Raw genomic sequence first — 17,860 nt, forward strand, 5'->3', positions numbered from 1 at the left:
ACAGATTACAGCACTGTGCAATTCCTAGTTGGGATCAGAGCTCAGAGTCAGCCACCCTATGGAGCAGGTAGGGTAAAAGCAAATATCAACCCTGATGATCAACAAGAATGATAATTGGTCTATCTCATTAGCAAATGTCAGTCTTAAAACACCAAGATAATAAACACTGATAGTTCTTTCAATTGCAACTCCACCAAATTTGATGCACAGCAATACTACATCCATTTTAGCCATTATAGTAGTTGACAGGCTCTTTGTTTAATATCCACAAAGAACTAAAAAAGGTCACAGGTTGCGTTGTACATAAGAGATCCAAGACCTTAGAGGTCCTGCCACAAGGACCTCCAAGGTAGAAAGAGCTAGGATAGAGTCTGCTAGAGTTTCCCAAATAATCAACATGCTGAAAGCTAAAGGGACTTTGGAGGTTCTTCAATTCCTTCATTAATAAGTAATTTAAGCATTAAACTTTTACGCTTTTAGGTGAATCTCCTATCCAGAGTGATTTGACAGTGAGTGCAGTAGTAGAGTAAGCTTCAATTACTACGATCACAACATTACAAACAGCCAAAGGATTGCCAGGGTCAGAGCACCGGTGCCCTGTGACTTATCAATCTTGTGACCTTGCAATGTGCAAAGACAAGAAAAGACCAAGTTCATGGTGGGATCTCTGAGAAACTACAAGCAGAACTGGATTGTATTTTGTAAAGGTCCATCAAACTGTATCAAATCTATGCGTATGGAACGTGTCTGGAATAAAGAATAACAGCCTTACTTTGAGGAGGGTATCTTCAGTGATTACACCTCAGAAACAAAATCACACACATCACTGGACAGGTTTGATGGGAAATCTTGAGCAGACAGATTAGTTGAACTTTAAGCGCTCATCCGACGATTTATTGCTTGGATATGCTGCCTGATATAATAGCTTCTTTTTTGAGAGAGAAATTCTAGAAAAAAAAAACAAAACCTGACACTAGAACCAACATTTCTGCCAGTGAATTTTTTTGTCTGCTGTGCCGGCACTGTGCTTTCCGCCACAATGCATAGCCCATTACTGTCTTCATGGGCAATTATATGTACAAAAAATAAATAAAAAAAGAAATCTGTAGTTTTGATGGTGTTCACTGGCTCAGTGGGTAAATGCGACAGCCATTCAACAGCGACTGAAAGAGGGAAAAGGAGACAGTCACACTTGATCGAGCACAAATAGGGTTATTCTATGAGGGAAAAAATGGTCCAAATGTGTATTTTTTTTTCCAAGTACATGTTATGGAGTTCTGAGATACACGAAACATTTACTAAAAAGGGAAAAAAGAATGACAGGATTATAGTTGCTATAGAATATGCTTTTGCCCTTAAAGACATGAAAAGGAGCTAAAATGAAACATAGTGAGATAAATACTATCAAATGATAATAACTATTTCTTCAAACATAACAAATCACGACCATAGCCAAGATTATATTATTTAGAGACCATTTAGAAAATTGGTACTTACATGTAAATCCCTCTCAGCAGAGCATGATACATTCATATTTCTATGTTTCTTCAAGCATCTAATGCATAACCTGATGTAACATCTCAAAGACAGACACCTACCAACCCGAATGAATGAGCACAGTAATCACAAATCATTCAGTGTGCTCCGTGAGCACCGCTCGACTCTTCGAGCATGGATGAACAGATGAGCATCTGCAAGCCCTTTTTGTGTGAGTCCTTCAGATGAAGTAGTTCTGTGTCTGGAAAATCAAGACTTTTAGTGCATCCATTAGCTATTGGAAATAGTGGCACATTGTTGTTTTTCATTAGCCTCCCATTTTTGGGGGGAAAAACAACCCAAACAATTTTCATCAGCAAAAATTGTTTCTTGTCACATCTTCTGGCTGGAAATGACGTAAATATAACAGCAAGGTAGATCCAGTTAAGGTAACTAGATGAAATTCACTTGGTTAACATCACTTGGGACCACAAATTGACTATGGCCACAATTAAAGCTCATATTGTCTGATTTAGTTTTATCATTCTCATGCTCTAGTTTTGTCTTTAAATGATCACGTTTATAAATGACACAAAGACTACTTCCTCTTTAGAATCTCTTCATTTGCAGACCTGTTGCCATCAAATTTCTTCTTTTTCAGACATATTGTGACCTTCTCTTCTGGCCATCACAGTATGGTCTAGGCTTGTCAAAAATATCGATACTTCGGTACTTACTTGATCCTAAACATTGTAAACGGATACGATACTAGCTTGCCGTAGTATTGATACTATCGATACTCTGCTCCTATGGTCTGCTGCTCCCGCTACAGTCCACCCCCCTCCGAACTCATAGCATGTCCAGACTTGTTAATGTCTCGCTACTACCGGCAAAACACGATGGAATGAAGAAATATAACCATGGCAAGTGTCGCAGCAGAGCCCCCGCGGCCAGTCCTGGTCAACAGGGAAAAGAGTAGAAGTGCCATTTGGAGGTATTTTGCCTACGAAGCAGAACGCGGAAAGGCAAAGGATTAAGGAATTTCATGAGGTAAGCTCCCGTTTGATCATGATTGAATTGAGTTGTATGGACCTAAACAGCAACGTAACGTTGCCAGGGCATTCGCCGACTAAGCTAGCGCTAGTCCAAAACACAACGTTACATGGGGCTTTCTTCCAACGTTAGCAGGCATGCCCATAGCCCGAGTAATTCTAATTGACTGCTTTAATTTAACGAGATACAAACGTATTTGCGTCTGCTAAGTGTGATGTTTCTCTTATACCTCCAGAGTGACGCTGAGAGTGGAGAGAGTCGACCGGCTGCAGTGACACCAAAACACCAACGGCCTTCGCTAACAGCAGTGTTTGACCAGCGAAGACATTATGATCCAAAGTCACGAGAAGCAAAGAAAATAAACAGGGCTGTGACAGAGTATTTGTGCATGGATATGGTCCCCATTTACACAGTAGAGAAATCTGGGTTCAAACAACTTCTTAAACAGCTAAATCCTAGCTATGACCTTCCCTCACGTAATCATTTCATGAGCACTGAAATGCCTGCATTATACGATGCAACAAAACAACTCATCATGGATCAGCTTTCAGATAAACCATACTTTTCATGCACAACAGACCTTTGGACCTAAGTTTTTCCCAATAAAAAAAAATGGTTTTACAGCAAAGTACAAAAGCCTGTGCTTTAATTTGTTCCATGTGGTATCGAAATGGTATCGAGTATCGATACTGAACTGGCTATCGGTATCAAAGTTGAAATTCTAGTATGGTGACAAGCCTAGTATGGTCCTTGTCAAAGTCCCTCAGATCCTTGTGTTGACTATTTTTTCGGCTTCCCACACATCAACTTTAAAAACTAACTGTTCACTTGCTGCCTCATACATGGTACCCACTGACAGGTGATACTAAAACAAAGCAATCAATGTTATTCACCTTAACTGTCAGTGGTTTTAATGTTCTGGATAATTGGTGTATGCTAGCCCATGTTGTGCATGTGTGTTACAGTATATCAGGGACAAAGACATCTAACTGGTACTTCAATCTCAATCACAGTATCGCCTCTTTTTTTTGGCAAAAACTTGAGCTCAGCATTTTATACACTTTATATGCTATTGTCAAAATTAGCAAAAGACATTACACTGACTTCCACCAGACTTGTCTCAACCTCAAACATAAATAAAGCTGAGCCTAATATTAAACTTAACTGAAACATCTTCACACACAAATTTCATTACATTAATTTCCCAGAAACCAAACTGAGTCGGCCGTTAACCACAAACCAAGTCTTCATGCTAAAATGTAACGATTTACATTACAAAGATTTGCCCTTTGTGGTCCCCATATTGTGACTGTATAAACAGATTTATGTGCATCTCCACATTATAAGTACACATACACACACCAAACAGTAGGCTGTGGGCTGTTGTGTGGTGCTTCCTGCAGCACAGTGAATAGGAAGATGTACTAAAAGCGGAAGCAATATTGTGAAATGCAAGACTGTATAAACTAAACCACAAAGCGCATCACTAAGAAAATAGGATAGAAAGAAAATATGTACAGTGTGTTGAGGAGATAAAAAAAGACTTATGGCACAAAGTCTCTGAAGAATGATACTATTCTGCAGCACTACCTTATAGACAACATTCAGCCTAAAGAAATCAACTTTTCTGTTTGAGACAGAACCACAGATCTGGTAAAAGGTATTGTTCATTTGACAAGAAAAGAAAAAGAAAAAGAAGACGACAGAAAGGATGGCTGGATTACCAAATGAGCCTATCAGGAAGAGGTCCATGAGGAAAGTTAGTACAGCACTTAAATATATCATTGACAGTAAGTCAGTAAAACAACCCTAACATGTTTGCTGGAAAAATCTGACATTTTCTGTGTAGTGCCCTTTAGGTTTTGTGTCATATCTGTGGATCTGCTAAAACTGCCTCCATTCATCTCTAGTGGGAAGAAAACATTGAAGCTCAGTTGCAGATAAAAGTTGCAAAGGCTACAATACAGTAATGTTTGAATTCCAGACATGTAACCAAGAAGTATAGCCTCCTTTTGACTCTCAAATCCCTGAATAATGACACAACAGGGCTTTTTTTTTTAATTCTCCTCTCCTGTACAATAAAGACAATATTATAATATTTAATTTTATTGTATTCAATAAAAAATAAATAAAGTTAAAATAAATAAAATATGTATTGTATTGTATTCTTTTGTATTCATAAAGTCAGTCAGTTGTGACACATTGCTTCTAAAATGGGATTCTTCAAAACAATGTTTAAAACTGAAAAGCTGCATTTATATCCATAGTTACTTCCAAGAACAAAATAAATGTTTATTCAGGAAAAAAAAAATACCGGCAACACACCACACAACGTTTGGTAAGTTCTTTGAAACTCCCTTTTGGAGACGGAGCTAAAGTGCAGCTGCAGTTCAGCCAGTATGCAGTAAAAACTGGGGCTCCTACAATATGAACATCTGTAGCTTATTTCAAGTGGGTCCCAGAGTAATAAAACAGACAATATGTTTTCATGAGCCTGGGTCCCAGGCCAAGAAAATAAAAATGTTCTAGCAAAAAAAAAGAAAAGAAAAAAAAGAAGCTTCAGGAGGGGATTTCTGTCTGTTAGCAAAAATATCAACTGTTTCTCCCTCAGCTTGTTAAAACAAAAACAAACCTATCCCCGAACTCTTTTTTTTTTTTTTTTTAAATAACTCCTGGGGTAACTTAGAGGTAAATGCTCCAACACACCGAAAAACATGCACATACACCACTTAGTTTCAAAAGGAGCAACCGGTGCATCCGCCAGCACACGGGAATGCAGGAGCAGCATAGAGGAGGCCTGTTTCTAAATGGGGTTCTTCTATCCTGCAACAAGGAGTGGCACGAACAATAAAACACAACACAATAACCGGCCAGGTATTTGCATATCAAGCATCCTCAAATTGGCGTTGGGAGACCCAGACTCAAAGAATGATAGAGGCGCACAAAGAGAAGAAAGGAGACAGGAGGAGTGCCGGGAGTCGATAAACACAGCAAGAGATGGTGAATTCTGTGTGAAGAGGAGAGTATGGAAGCTGTGCATGTGCAAAGAGGATCACTGTCACATCAATGACGAGGCTCAAAAGGCAAAAAAAGTGTCTAATTCAGCTCAAACACACACTCACACTCAGAGACATATTAATTATAATTTCGGCGATAATGCCAATCATTTGGTAAGTGAGACTACAGCGTCGCCTCCTTCTCTCAGACTCTGCTCCGTCACTCCCGCCTCATTTTCTTCTCGTCTTCTGCGTCTTCTTTCTGTCTATTTTCCTTGCCCTCGCACACATGCACGGCTCCGAAATGCACAAACACGGGGCGCTATCTCGAGGCTGATGGCTGTCACCTTTGTGTACTCAGCCTCTTTCAGGAGCCAGCAATGCAAATAACACCCTCATGAATATTCAGGACTGATTTGAGATGGAAAGAGAGAGTGAGGGAGAAAACAGGAGAAGGAGGGAAGAAAGGGGGGGCGGTGACAGGGAAGCTGAAAAGAAAACGTATAGGAGGAATGCTGTAGACTGAGTGATAGTGTAGAGTGGATTACGGGAATAAACAGAAACTGAGTGGCAGTGGGATCAGCGGTTAGCAATGTCACCGTACAGCTCCCTGCCTGGGCCTGGGATCTTTCTGTGTGGAGTTTACATGTTTACATGTGGGTTTTACTCTGGCTGCCTCCCACAGTCCAAAAACATACTGAGGTTAATTGGCGATTCTAAATTGTGCATAAGTGTGAATGTAAGTGTGCTTTTTGGCTTTGTGTGGCCCTCTGATAGACAGGCAACCTGTCCAGGGTGTCCTCTGCCTTCGCTCTAAGTCAGCTGGGATAGACTCCAGCCCCCTACGATCCTAATGAGGATTAAGCTGTGTATAGAGGATTGATGGATGGATGGATGGATGGATGGATGGCAGTGTGGGTTAAAGAGAAAAGCTGGTGTTTGTGCGTTTGGAGCAATTTGTCATATTTTGCCTGTAAACGTGTGGCTTTCCACTTTCTCAAGGTAAGTGTAAAAATGATAATACCACTACTGTTTGGTCCTTCAGATGATTTCGTCCTTGATAAAAGTTGTACTTGCTTCAAGTCTCCAATAAACTATTTAAAAAATATATATTTGAACAACTACCCTCCGTAGAACTACAGGTTCAAGATGCACGCTCGTTTGGATTCTGTCTTTTTCCAGTTCAAACTAAAGAAGAACAATTAAATGAAACACCCTGTAACAGCTATACAAAACACCAAAGCTGTCCTGGAATTCCATATAGTATGCAGTTCCATCTCGGGCTGGTCCGAATAACAATTTGTGGGCTCCGGATATTCAGGCCCCATTAATCACAAATATTTGGCTGATCAGCCGGGGCGGGGGGCTTCAAACTGTCTTCACCAGTCATTTGTGCTTTTTGGACAAGCATCTTTTTTGGCTTTACCAGCTCAGGAAACTGCAAATGTGTACTGTAGTTAAGAACAGCTGCAGGAATCTACAAAGAACAGTGATTTTCAACTGGATCCGTAGTGTATTATCATAGCACATATGACAGCACAGCTTTTATGTTTGAGCAGGATAAGAGGAAGAGTTTGTCAGTTTATATCTCATTTTTTGTTATCAGCATATTTCTCTAATTTATTCATTCACAGAGTCATACCCTTCAGATTTGATATCTGTAATACACTGCAATCTGGTATCAATATGGAATACATTTATAGACTTTATTTTCCAAAATCAAAAGCATTTAAGTTATTCCAACAGTAAGTTATGATACGATTCAATTTTTTTGCCTTCACTAGAATTGATTTTAAAATTGTATTGCTTGTTTATAAAGTTTCGTTTATATATTTACTATTTATACATTTTTAAATTCTGATGCCTGCTTGCTGCATCACCTTGAATTCATACAATTTATAAGGATGCTATATTAATAAAGTTAATATTACTATATACCTCATGTTGCTCACTTGTTTACCGATGGTTACTATTAATAATTCTCATTCAGTTCCTTCATCACAATGCTATTTAACTTCATTCTTAACTGACAAAACTATTCCTGTGTTTACTTGTTTAATTTTCCAGTGACTGATACAGAATAACAAGAGATTATATGATTACATTAAGAAAGGAAATATGAACAAGTCATTACAGAGAATTAACCTGCCAAGCCTTACTTCGCCGCTTCCTCCTTAATTCAGATTGAATCCAACAAGCATATTATTACTCACAGAACGGATGGATGTTAAAGCAACAAGTAAGTGGCAGTGCGATGAGAATATTACAGCTGCAAGAGCGTAACGGGCTGGAGAGACATATACATGCAGACCTGAGTACATGCTGTGTTGAGTCCAATTTAATGGCTAAGGTGATTATTTAGAGTGCTGCTTTGGAAGTAGCACAGACTGAAAAAGAGACTGGACAAAGGAGTGATCTCTGATCCAAAGGATATGAAAGATTTCCTGTCGAGAATATGATAAATAGAAGAAGAAAGTCTCAGACACAAAGGAAGACAATGACACGGAGATATCGTGCAGAAAAAAGACAAAGGTGGGAGACACTGGCTTAGATATGTTAGATAGGTTACACTGACTTCTGCAGAAATGGGCCATTCAGTTCACTTATACCTAAAGTGAGAAGATACACATTGTGAATCATGAATCATTCATATTTCTTTGGACTGTTCTCTGAAAAAGTCAACACAAAGAGCAACAGAGAAGCAAGACAGTGAAACACAAATAACACAAACAAACAGTACAGAGAATGAAGAACTATGAATGACAGAACGGACTGAACTACAGGGACAAACAAAGACACTGAGAAGAGCACAAACACACACTACAGTGAAACCTGCGTACTATTTGTACACACATTCACATACAAGTATTTGGGCATACACTTCTTGTTTCAGTCATTTCAGAGGATATCACATTGACTTAGCCAAACTCTAGCTATAGCTACTATCTAACCTCCTGAATCTAAAAACATTGTAGACTTAGAAGGTGTGCTATGTTGAAAAATGACCCCATTTATCACATCAGAAACTGTAAAAGCTGAAAAAGCTGTTGGATTTCTAACTTTCTGACGGGCCTTGAACTAGTCATCTGGAACATGCTGTTCCATCGGTTAGCTTAATCAAATCTAAGCTCAAAGTTGGGACATCTTATCAAGATCACTTTAATATCTTTTATAAAAATTCTACAAAATATACCTTTTCTACAAACCACATTCTTTAAAAAATAAAATAAAATCAACTCTGCATTTGGCAGTGCCATTAGTAACTCCGCTGTCACCAAGAGTCACATGACAAAAACTCTGGTATGTTTTAGATAAACTGGGCTGAACTGCAGGCTGTGTATACAAAGAACAAATATGAGGCAAGAATGGAAACAAATTCAAAACGTAGTAAAATACCCATAGCATGTTGGATCTACATTTTCTGTGAGCACTTACAAAAATGTAGCACATTTTAATGTGTAAAATGAAAAAGCAACAAAATTCAACTTTCTTTTTGCCTGTTTTTAGAATCTTTATAGCATTATGACATTGTTGTACTGCACAAAGGACCTTTTTTAAAATTTTCTCTCTACTTGCAGCCAGGATTGTGCTGTTTCCATAGAAATGCAGAACTTTGTATGACAATAATGTGAGGACAGAAACTGCTTGGAGCCCAGAGGGTTAATCCTAAGCTGTATTCCAACCTTCTCCTAAACCTAACTTTAACCTAAAACAAGTTTTCACTTTAAAATCGAACGATTTACCTGCTTTTTGTCCACAGAAGCGAGGTGGGCCCCGTCTAAAACAATTTTTTTTTCCCCATAACGCACAATGTTGAATGCAAACTAACCCGATGTACAACACCAATCTTGTTTCCTCGAGACCACATACACGCTCTCACAAAGAAACATACACACAAAATAGAACCGATTCTGCCTTTTTGCCGGAAAAAGAGCATTTGAGGTGAAATCGATGGTGGAGCTTTGTGGAATAAAGGCATCCTCGGCCTTGTGTGTGTGTGAGACACAGAGGGCAAAGTGTGTGTGTGTGCGTGAAGCGTAACCGGTCCTTAGAAGTACATCTCCCCTCTGATCCCAGGAAAAATCCACTAATCCCTACACACACACAGGCAAACACACACAGAAAGGAACGATAAATTCAGTTGGCATACAAAGACACACGGCAAAAACAAAAGATAAAATACATCAGAAACAGGGCAAAAACAGATAAGCTCTTTTTAGTAATGGAATACGGAACAATGCTGCTTTAAAGTGACAACTTTGTGTCATTCAGTGACTTCTAGGATTCTTACTGTGTCTTGGCCAATACTGTCACACACAGTACTGGACTTCTATCACATGGGACAAACAGTACAAGAAGATGCGTACAATGTTTGACCCTTACTGTCCTGTTAAGCTGCCTCGTTATCTCATCGTTAGTGCAAAGGGACGACTACTCTGTGATGCCAGCATCCCAATTTTCAGTCATTTTTGAAAACTATATAAATATTATAGGGATTGTTCAAATATCAATCTCAACCTCACTCTGTCTGCTGTCATTCTGTGGTATCAGGAATATCTGTCACGCAGAGACTGAAAAAGCTGAAGAAGAATCACAAGTAGTTGCCACAAAGCAGGGAATTAGCTATTCTCACAGTGGCTAAGGCTATGCTGACGGCCAGCGGCTAAGTTAGAAGGCAGACAAAGTACCCTGAAACAAAATTTGGAAAGCAATAATGAATAATGATTTAAGATATAGAGCTTAGTGTGCAACAAAAGTGACAGAAAAGATAAAGAAAACAGAAGAACAGCAGAAGCACTTCAGCCGAGAGCATCCTAATTTAATCATTTCTATTTCTAGTTTACATATTCAGTTATAGTTAAACTTAATAATACAGAAGTCAAGCTATGAATGACAGGTTCTCTGCTATCACATGCTGTTGAATCACTACATCAAATGTATATTGGGCCCCAACATATATTGGCCTTTTCTGATTATAAATCATCAACATCCGTCCTGAAAAACCCATATTGGTCAATCACTAATATATTCTCAAGTCCATAAAAATCCAAATCTTTGCCATCAAACCTGCAAATTCTGAGTAGATTGCATCTTTTTAAGTGTCACTTTCGAAACTGTTGGAAGCCGCACTAAACATCATCTTGTGCCAGTGTAATAGCTGAATGATAAAAGTGACGAGCTGTTACAAGGTCTGACCTAGTAAGGCTGCTGTTGTGACTTTTACAAAAAAAAAAGACTACATGACTACAGAGTGCAAGAAAACAGAGAATCTGAGAGAACACAAACTGAAAAAAAACAACTTGTTTGCCTTTTCATAATCGCTGTTTCAATCTCTATCTATATCCCCTCACACATACACACACGTAGCATTTATCCCCTCATCAGTAATCATCTCACTAATTAGCAAACCAAACAACGATAGCACGGTTCAAGATGACAGCTTTTTAATGAGCGAGATACTAATCACTTTGACCCTCGGTCTGTCAACATTCCTGCTGATGGAAAAAATGCTGAAATGTTCAGTTAATCATGGTTTCAAAGTGTCTAACTTCTATTCCAAGGGTTTCTACACATTTGAACGCTGGCTGAATGTTTACTGAACTACATCTCCACACAACACAACATGAATTCATCATCAACTTTTACCCTCTTTCCCACCTTTTCAAGTTACAAGCAGTGGTGTGAGTGATTATAGAGCTGAGGCATGCTAAGAAATGTGTGTTTTTACTTGCACTTTCGAGGAAAAGTTTTCTGCTCCACTCGTTTTGGATTAATGCATGAGACTGAGAGTTAGTGAAAGCCACTTTGTGCTTGCTTGGTTAACAATTGTTGAAATTAGGATCACAACCGAAACAATATCTTCCACTTTACTGGTAGTTTGGATGGGACATTAGATGAAATAGCTTCTGAGAGCAGAGCTGCAGCCTGGCCTGGTTCAAGAGTTTGGCTGAGATTGTTTGGTTTCAGCAACAGTGCACAAAGCAACAGAGCAAAAAGAACGAGGCTGAAGAAGGTTGTATATCTTGGTCTCTTTTGTGCTGCTCTTCTTTCTTTTCAACTGTCTTTATTTCCTATTTTAAGACAAGACACATTCTGAATTTAAAAGTCTTGCTCATACATATAATACTACATTACATCCAATAAACATATGAAAAAAAAACTATGAGAATAAACATAATGTGTGAAATAAGCACACTAATATAGTATTGTATTCCGAAGCAAATACTTAGAAAGTCTTTAACTTAGTTAAATTTGAACTGTGCAAATCATTTTCAAAGCGAGCAACAAGTTACTCCCTGATAACATTCAACAAGCATTCAGAAGCAAACTTGCAAGTCATGAATTACGAAGAAATTTGGATTTTATAAAGCCATTTGCTCAAGAAGAATAGATGTTTGTCAGTTTTTTGGGTAAACTTATGGAACAGTCTGGACAAGGACCTCAAAATGAGCACAACTATAAAACAATTCTTAAAAAATAGCTTGAAAAATAAAATAATGTGGAACAGTCAATGTGTTCTTGGGTGTTCTAAAGAGCTGTGTAAGTGTAGAGTTTGATGTAAACAGGAAACAGTAAGATACAAGATGTACAGACATGGAGGGGGTTGATAAGTTTAACTTCACCCTTCTTGTTTTCTGACATTAGTTTAGGTTCTGGATTTGGTTCGGTTGTTTTTTGTTTAGTGTGTTTTAATTTCTCTTTTGTCTTCATGATGCTGTGGCATGTCTGAAATGAATGAAATGTGCTGCCATGTTGGCATCGTGTATTGTTCTACATACAGTGGCATCAACAGAATAATCACCAACATTATGGGGCAGCCTAAGACTGTAGACTTTGGCCTCCAAAAGTAACTTTTCATTGAGCTTTTAGTTTTTGAAAAACAATCATCCCAGAACAGCTTCATAAAATAGGTTTTTAGACTTTTGGGTCTGTCAATCTGTGATACACACGAAGATATGACAATTATATCCCTTATGGAGGAAGTAAATGTAGAAATGGAGATGGAAACAAAATTACATTGGAGAAAGCATCTGCAAGGAGTCAATGTAAAAACCCCACAGCACAGACTTTCTTGGTCAGAAACCAGCAACCCTCTTGCTTGTCTGCCATCTACATCCCTCTTTCTTTCTCCTAATTTGATGCTTGTGTCCATAATCTCCTTGTTCTGTCATCTTTCATGATCTTCCAATCAGCAAAATGCATCTTGGAAGAGAGGAGAACTTTAATTTCCCCTGCAGTGAGAAAGAGAAACATGGCAGGGACTACGGCACTGAAAATGATTTAATAACTTAAATGTGCAGCTAAACTGAAAAATGATGATATAACAAGCTGGACAAACAAGCTGGAAATGGGTTCTTTTGTGACAACAAAAAAAAAAACATTTCTTATTAAAAAAAAAATCAAGTTGAAATCACAGTGTCTGATGTTATCTGAATAACACGATACACACAAAAGCACTGACTTCTTTCTCTGGTATTTCTCATTCAACAAAAAAGTATATATATATATTTTTTTTACCTTTTCATGCGCTTCTCTTTGCCTTTCAATGTGAAGCGAGACTCGGACACAAAGAGTGCGAGAGTTCATTTAAGCTTGACCTTTTATCTTTAGTGTTCTTTCATTGTGTATTAATATCTAAGAATCAAAAAAACAATTGCAGATTCATCTAACATGTGTGTTCTGTTTATTCAATCTGTCATTTTCATTTAGTCACAAGGTCATGGAGCAGCAGTTTGTGTTCCTGTGCATAGGGAACAAAACTCTTTCAATTTTTCATTTCTGCAAGGTACTGAAGCACTGCAAAGATGGTTTGTTTTACCATGACTGTACAACTCGTGGTCTTAGCCCTGTTCTTAATGGACTGTTTCAGTGTTTGTAGCTCCTCATATAGCTGATCTGCTGCTAACCACGCCCCCTTCAGGAAGAATACTCTCTCTGCTTCTGTGTTTGACAGCATGGAACGAAATAGGTGACCAAACAGCAGCTGACATACGTAAAGGAGTGCGTGAAAACAGGACTTTCTATCATTTCTAAATGACCATTTGACATTAAAATATTGCCAAATTTGCTGAACTGCTGTTTGTAGCTCGTGTGTACGCTGAGGTTGTCAGACAACATCGCAATTGTACAATCACTAGTGTAGCAGTGCAGAACATCAGCTTGGTAATAGCTCTGAAGTGACATTCGGTTCACAGGTAGTCCTAAAGGTCTGCATTTCATTCTCTATTTCATACTCATTCTGTTGATTGACAACAGAAACAGAAAAATGCGTAAATGGAAGCAGCTTTATTGGAAATTTGACTCTATTAGACTGCAATAAATGTGAACACAGAGAGCAAGAGAGAAGCAAACAGACATAATGGATTGGTACAGCCTGAGTTTAGGTTTCACTGAAGCACAGCACTTTGTGAAAACACACTAACTGATCCAATATTTCTTAAAGGTCCGAATGTTCCTCAGCCTTACATTTTCCAGAAAACTCTGATGTGATTACAACATCAGCCACATTAGTCACATAACATGCCAACACTAGGGATTTTCCTGCAGTTCCTCGAACGCTAGCAGTGCAAAAAGACTTTCATATTCACTCTTGCAGTCAAAAGCAGAACATTTGATGTGCTTTGCTCATGGCTGAGGCATTTTAGCAGAAGCAGCTCCAGAAAGTAAATATTCTAACAGACTGAGAGGCAACGGCTCATTCTGAATGGTTCAGCTTGAAAGCAGCAGGCAGTGAGAAGGCAAAATTTTCCAATTTTCAGCAGGGTGACTATTGGTTTCTCTCCTTCTACACAGAAAATGAATATAAGAATACAAATGTGACTAGCTTGCAAAGGTAGGAGGCAATCTAGTTAAGAGAGGGTTAGTTGGATGACAGTAGTAAGCAACTCAAACTCTCACAGCCTTTTGGTTTTTACACCTCCCAGTTTTTAGGACACAAAAAACAACAAAACAGATTTTCACTAAATGGGACATTTAAATTAAGTTCAACTACTTGGAAAGTCTGAGAATGATTGAATAACAGTGATGCACCACTAAATCTTGTATGGTTTTTTTTAACATATTAGCAATGTTTGATTGATTTAATATGTATTTTATCTCTTATTTTCATAGTCAACTATTGTTTTGTTCCATGAAAGGTGCAGGATAAACAACAGGGCAGCACAGTGGGGATAGCTTTAAAGAAAAATTCCCTTTCAGTTTAAAAGCGCATCTAATTTTGCACACAAAGTTACATTTAGGGACAACTGAGGTGTATGTGGTGACAGTTGAGGTTTGACTTCAATGTTTTTTTTTTGGTAGAATGAAATTGCAATACTTAAAAACAACCACAGCCGAAGCTGTGACTCAAAGCGTAACTCAGGTGGAAGATGACTAGCAATGGAACCTTATCAGCACTGCATGTCTAAAGACAGCCACAAGCCTAGTTTCAGCTGCAGACTGGTAGACTCATCCCAAAGTGACAGAATCATGTATGGTTACGTGAGACTACGAGCTCAGTGACAGGTGATACAGAAAAGATGCCCAATCCAATTTGGCAAATGTGCTCTGCCTTCATTCCTCAGCCTTGCATCTTATCCTTTCTTTTCTTTTGAAAATGCTGCGAGGAAGGCACGCAAGTGAAAGAAGCTTCTGCCTTCTCTTCTTTATCCATCTCTCTCATTAAGACTTTTTTTTTTTAATACGTTTTCCCTTTTCCTTTCCATCCTAGTCTATCTCTTCCACTTGTCCTCCCTCCGTGTCCCTCCATCGCCTGAGCAGTTTATCGTAATCACATCACCTCAGTGTAATGGAGCACACTTAAGGCTTATTATGTGTCACACACACACGAGCACAGACACACACATGCACACACTCGGAGATCCACTTAAGCCTTATTACATGTCTGACTGTGCTTCTAACATGGGAGATTATCCATCGGACTGTATGCTCGGGCAGAGGGCAAGAGCCGTGGGTAACACACACACATGCACCTCATCTCAGATGCAAAGACGAGAGTAGAATGAGAGAATTGGACATTCTTCAAAATGGAGACACAAATAGACAAGTGTATGAGATGAGAAAAAACTGCAACAGAACATAATAGAACAGAACAGAATAGAGCATGTCCTACCAGCATGTAGGGGGAACAAAAAAAAAAGCGATGATGCCAGAAAACAGAAGAGGGTGATTTTTTTTCTTCGCTATCTTTCTGTAGCAGTGCCACACACACTCAAACACACACAAACAGGGGTGTTGTACGATGAAGACGGAGACAAAGTGTCCGTGGGGGGAACCAAAGAGGGCACCTCATCACTTCTACAGGTACGTGTGTGCTTTATACACACACACACATAGAACACACAGCAAACAAGCGTGTGCAGCGTCCCGGCGTGCCCATGGATGAAGTATGTGTGTTCACATGGCAGAGAGGAATAACGTGGGTAGGATGTTGGCTGAGTATTTATTTCCATCTGTCTTGGTAACAATGTGTGTGTGTTTGTCAGGACAAGGTGCGGTGCAGTTTAGCCACTTGTTCTTTTCCTCCAGTGTCCCGACTTGACCTCGGGAATTCTTGTGCACGACAACAAGCAGCATCTTGTGGGAAACATATAGGAAATTTTCTTAGAGCATCCCATTAAAAAGCTGTATCACATCAATAAAGAAACACTTCTTGCTAAGTAACCCCTCAAGCTTGTTGTGATATCATTGTTGTAATTGTATTCATTGCTAAGGATCCTCTTCCTTACAAGTGTTCCCTATTGCAATACAGAGTCTAATTAGTCCTTAATTACATAACTGCAAGTATCACATAGAGGTCCACGAAATGCTCTGCAATGGAAGTATAATATAGAACATTACCCTTGTCCCAGTCCACTCAAAGAACAGGTCTTATCAGCCAGAATACGTTAATGATGGAGTATGTATTTCTAATCCAAGGCAATCTGTTCTGTGTGTGCACTGAAAAACAGAAACAGTTTTGCAAACAGGGAAACAAAGAAAGTGGTTCGGACCGATGCACAAAGCTCTATTCTAGCATGTCCTGTGCACGTCTATGCTCGTGCACGTTCATGTTGGTGCATGGGACAGAAGGAAAGGGAGGGGGAAAGGAGATGAGGGGAAATGAGGAGCTGGGATTGACAGGGAGAGTAAAACAAGCACATGCTATCTATCCTAGTATGCTAACTAGAGCTAAATATCATGAATCTTTGTCCAGAAACCCAAACTCTGTCTTTAAACGCTGTTTGGCCATTAACGCTGTGTGAAAATGGAATGTTGAAATAATAATATTACACAAATAAAATTGTCAGCAATCAGAAAAGTCATCAGAACTATGTGAGCTAACTACTGCACCTACTAAGCAGTCCTCACCATCAAAAAGTTACTTTGAGTTATTGTAAGTAAGTGTTACCATAACTTCCAATTCAGCTGAACAATCCCAAACCTCATTGGTTCAACAATCAATAATCTTTCATTACATCATTCATTACGGAAATCCAAATTAATAATATCAGACATTCTCCAGAGGCAGCTCAGCCTTCTGCTGGCTCACACGTATTACTGGAATGGTGTTTTAATCAGGGACAAATGCACAGAAACTCAAGCGGTTCCAAATAAATTTTGCTGCACAAATGTGACTTTCACAACGAAAAATTAACTTCAGTGCAAATTATCTGAGAGAATAATGTGAAAAATGTGAGCCACCTGACATATGCCAGTTACTGTGCTCAGTAAGTTTCAGGGTTTCTTTGAATCACTGTGAGGCTGGATTTAAAAAAAAAAAAAAAAAAATTAAATATCCAAAACCGCTCTCTAAAATGATCTCGATAATTCTAATTCTTATAGGGGTATATTGTAATAGTAATGTTATATGCAGCCATGGTGATGTGCACTGGGATGTCGGTTGGATAGAATGATAAATTTGCACATCTGTCATTTGTCAGCCTGAAATCCCGAAAGTCAGTGAAATGATGAGGCAGAGATGGAATACAGATCGGCATGCTTACTTCAGATCAGGGGATGTAAATTTATAGTTTTCCAGAAAAGGAAATTGTTTCCTGGGAAACAAGCTCATGAAAAGAGTTTCCTGCTTTTGTCAGAAACCAGGTACAGTAGCTGACCTCTTAAAGCTCACCTGAGACCCACTATGGGCACCACCCTGCAAGAACTACTTTAATTTTACACCTTTTCTTCTATTTCCCAGGCTGCACAACTTTCAATCCCTCTCAGACACCCTTTCCCCCCGACCTGCTTTTCATTTTCTGTTCTTTTTTTTCTTTTCTCCTTGGATCGGTCATGAATATTCATGAAGTTGTTATTTGCACTGCTGGCTCCTGAAAGAGGCTGAGTACACAAAG

At 38.9% G+C, this 17,860-nt stretch overlaps 1 protein-coding gene across 1 annotated transcript in view; it reads right to left on the reverse strand.

Annotated features, from left to right (window-relative positions):
- Positions 1 to 17,860, reverse strand: part of si:dkey-215k6.1 (transmembrane protein 132C) — a 297,116-nt gene that overhangs the window by 177,676 nt on the left and 101,580 nt on the right. The window lies entirely within an intron of this gene.

This window comes from Acanthochromis polyacanthus, chromosome 7, assembly GCF_021347895.1.
Source record: "Acanthochromis polyacanthus isolate Apoly-LR-REF ecotype Palm Island chromosome 7, KAUST_Apoly_ChrSc, whole genome shotgun sequence".
NCBI lineage: Eukaryota > Metazoa > Chordata > Actinopteri > Pomacentridae > Acanthochromis > Acanthochromis polyacanthus.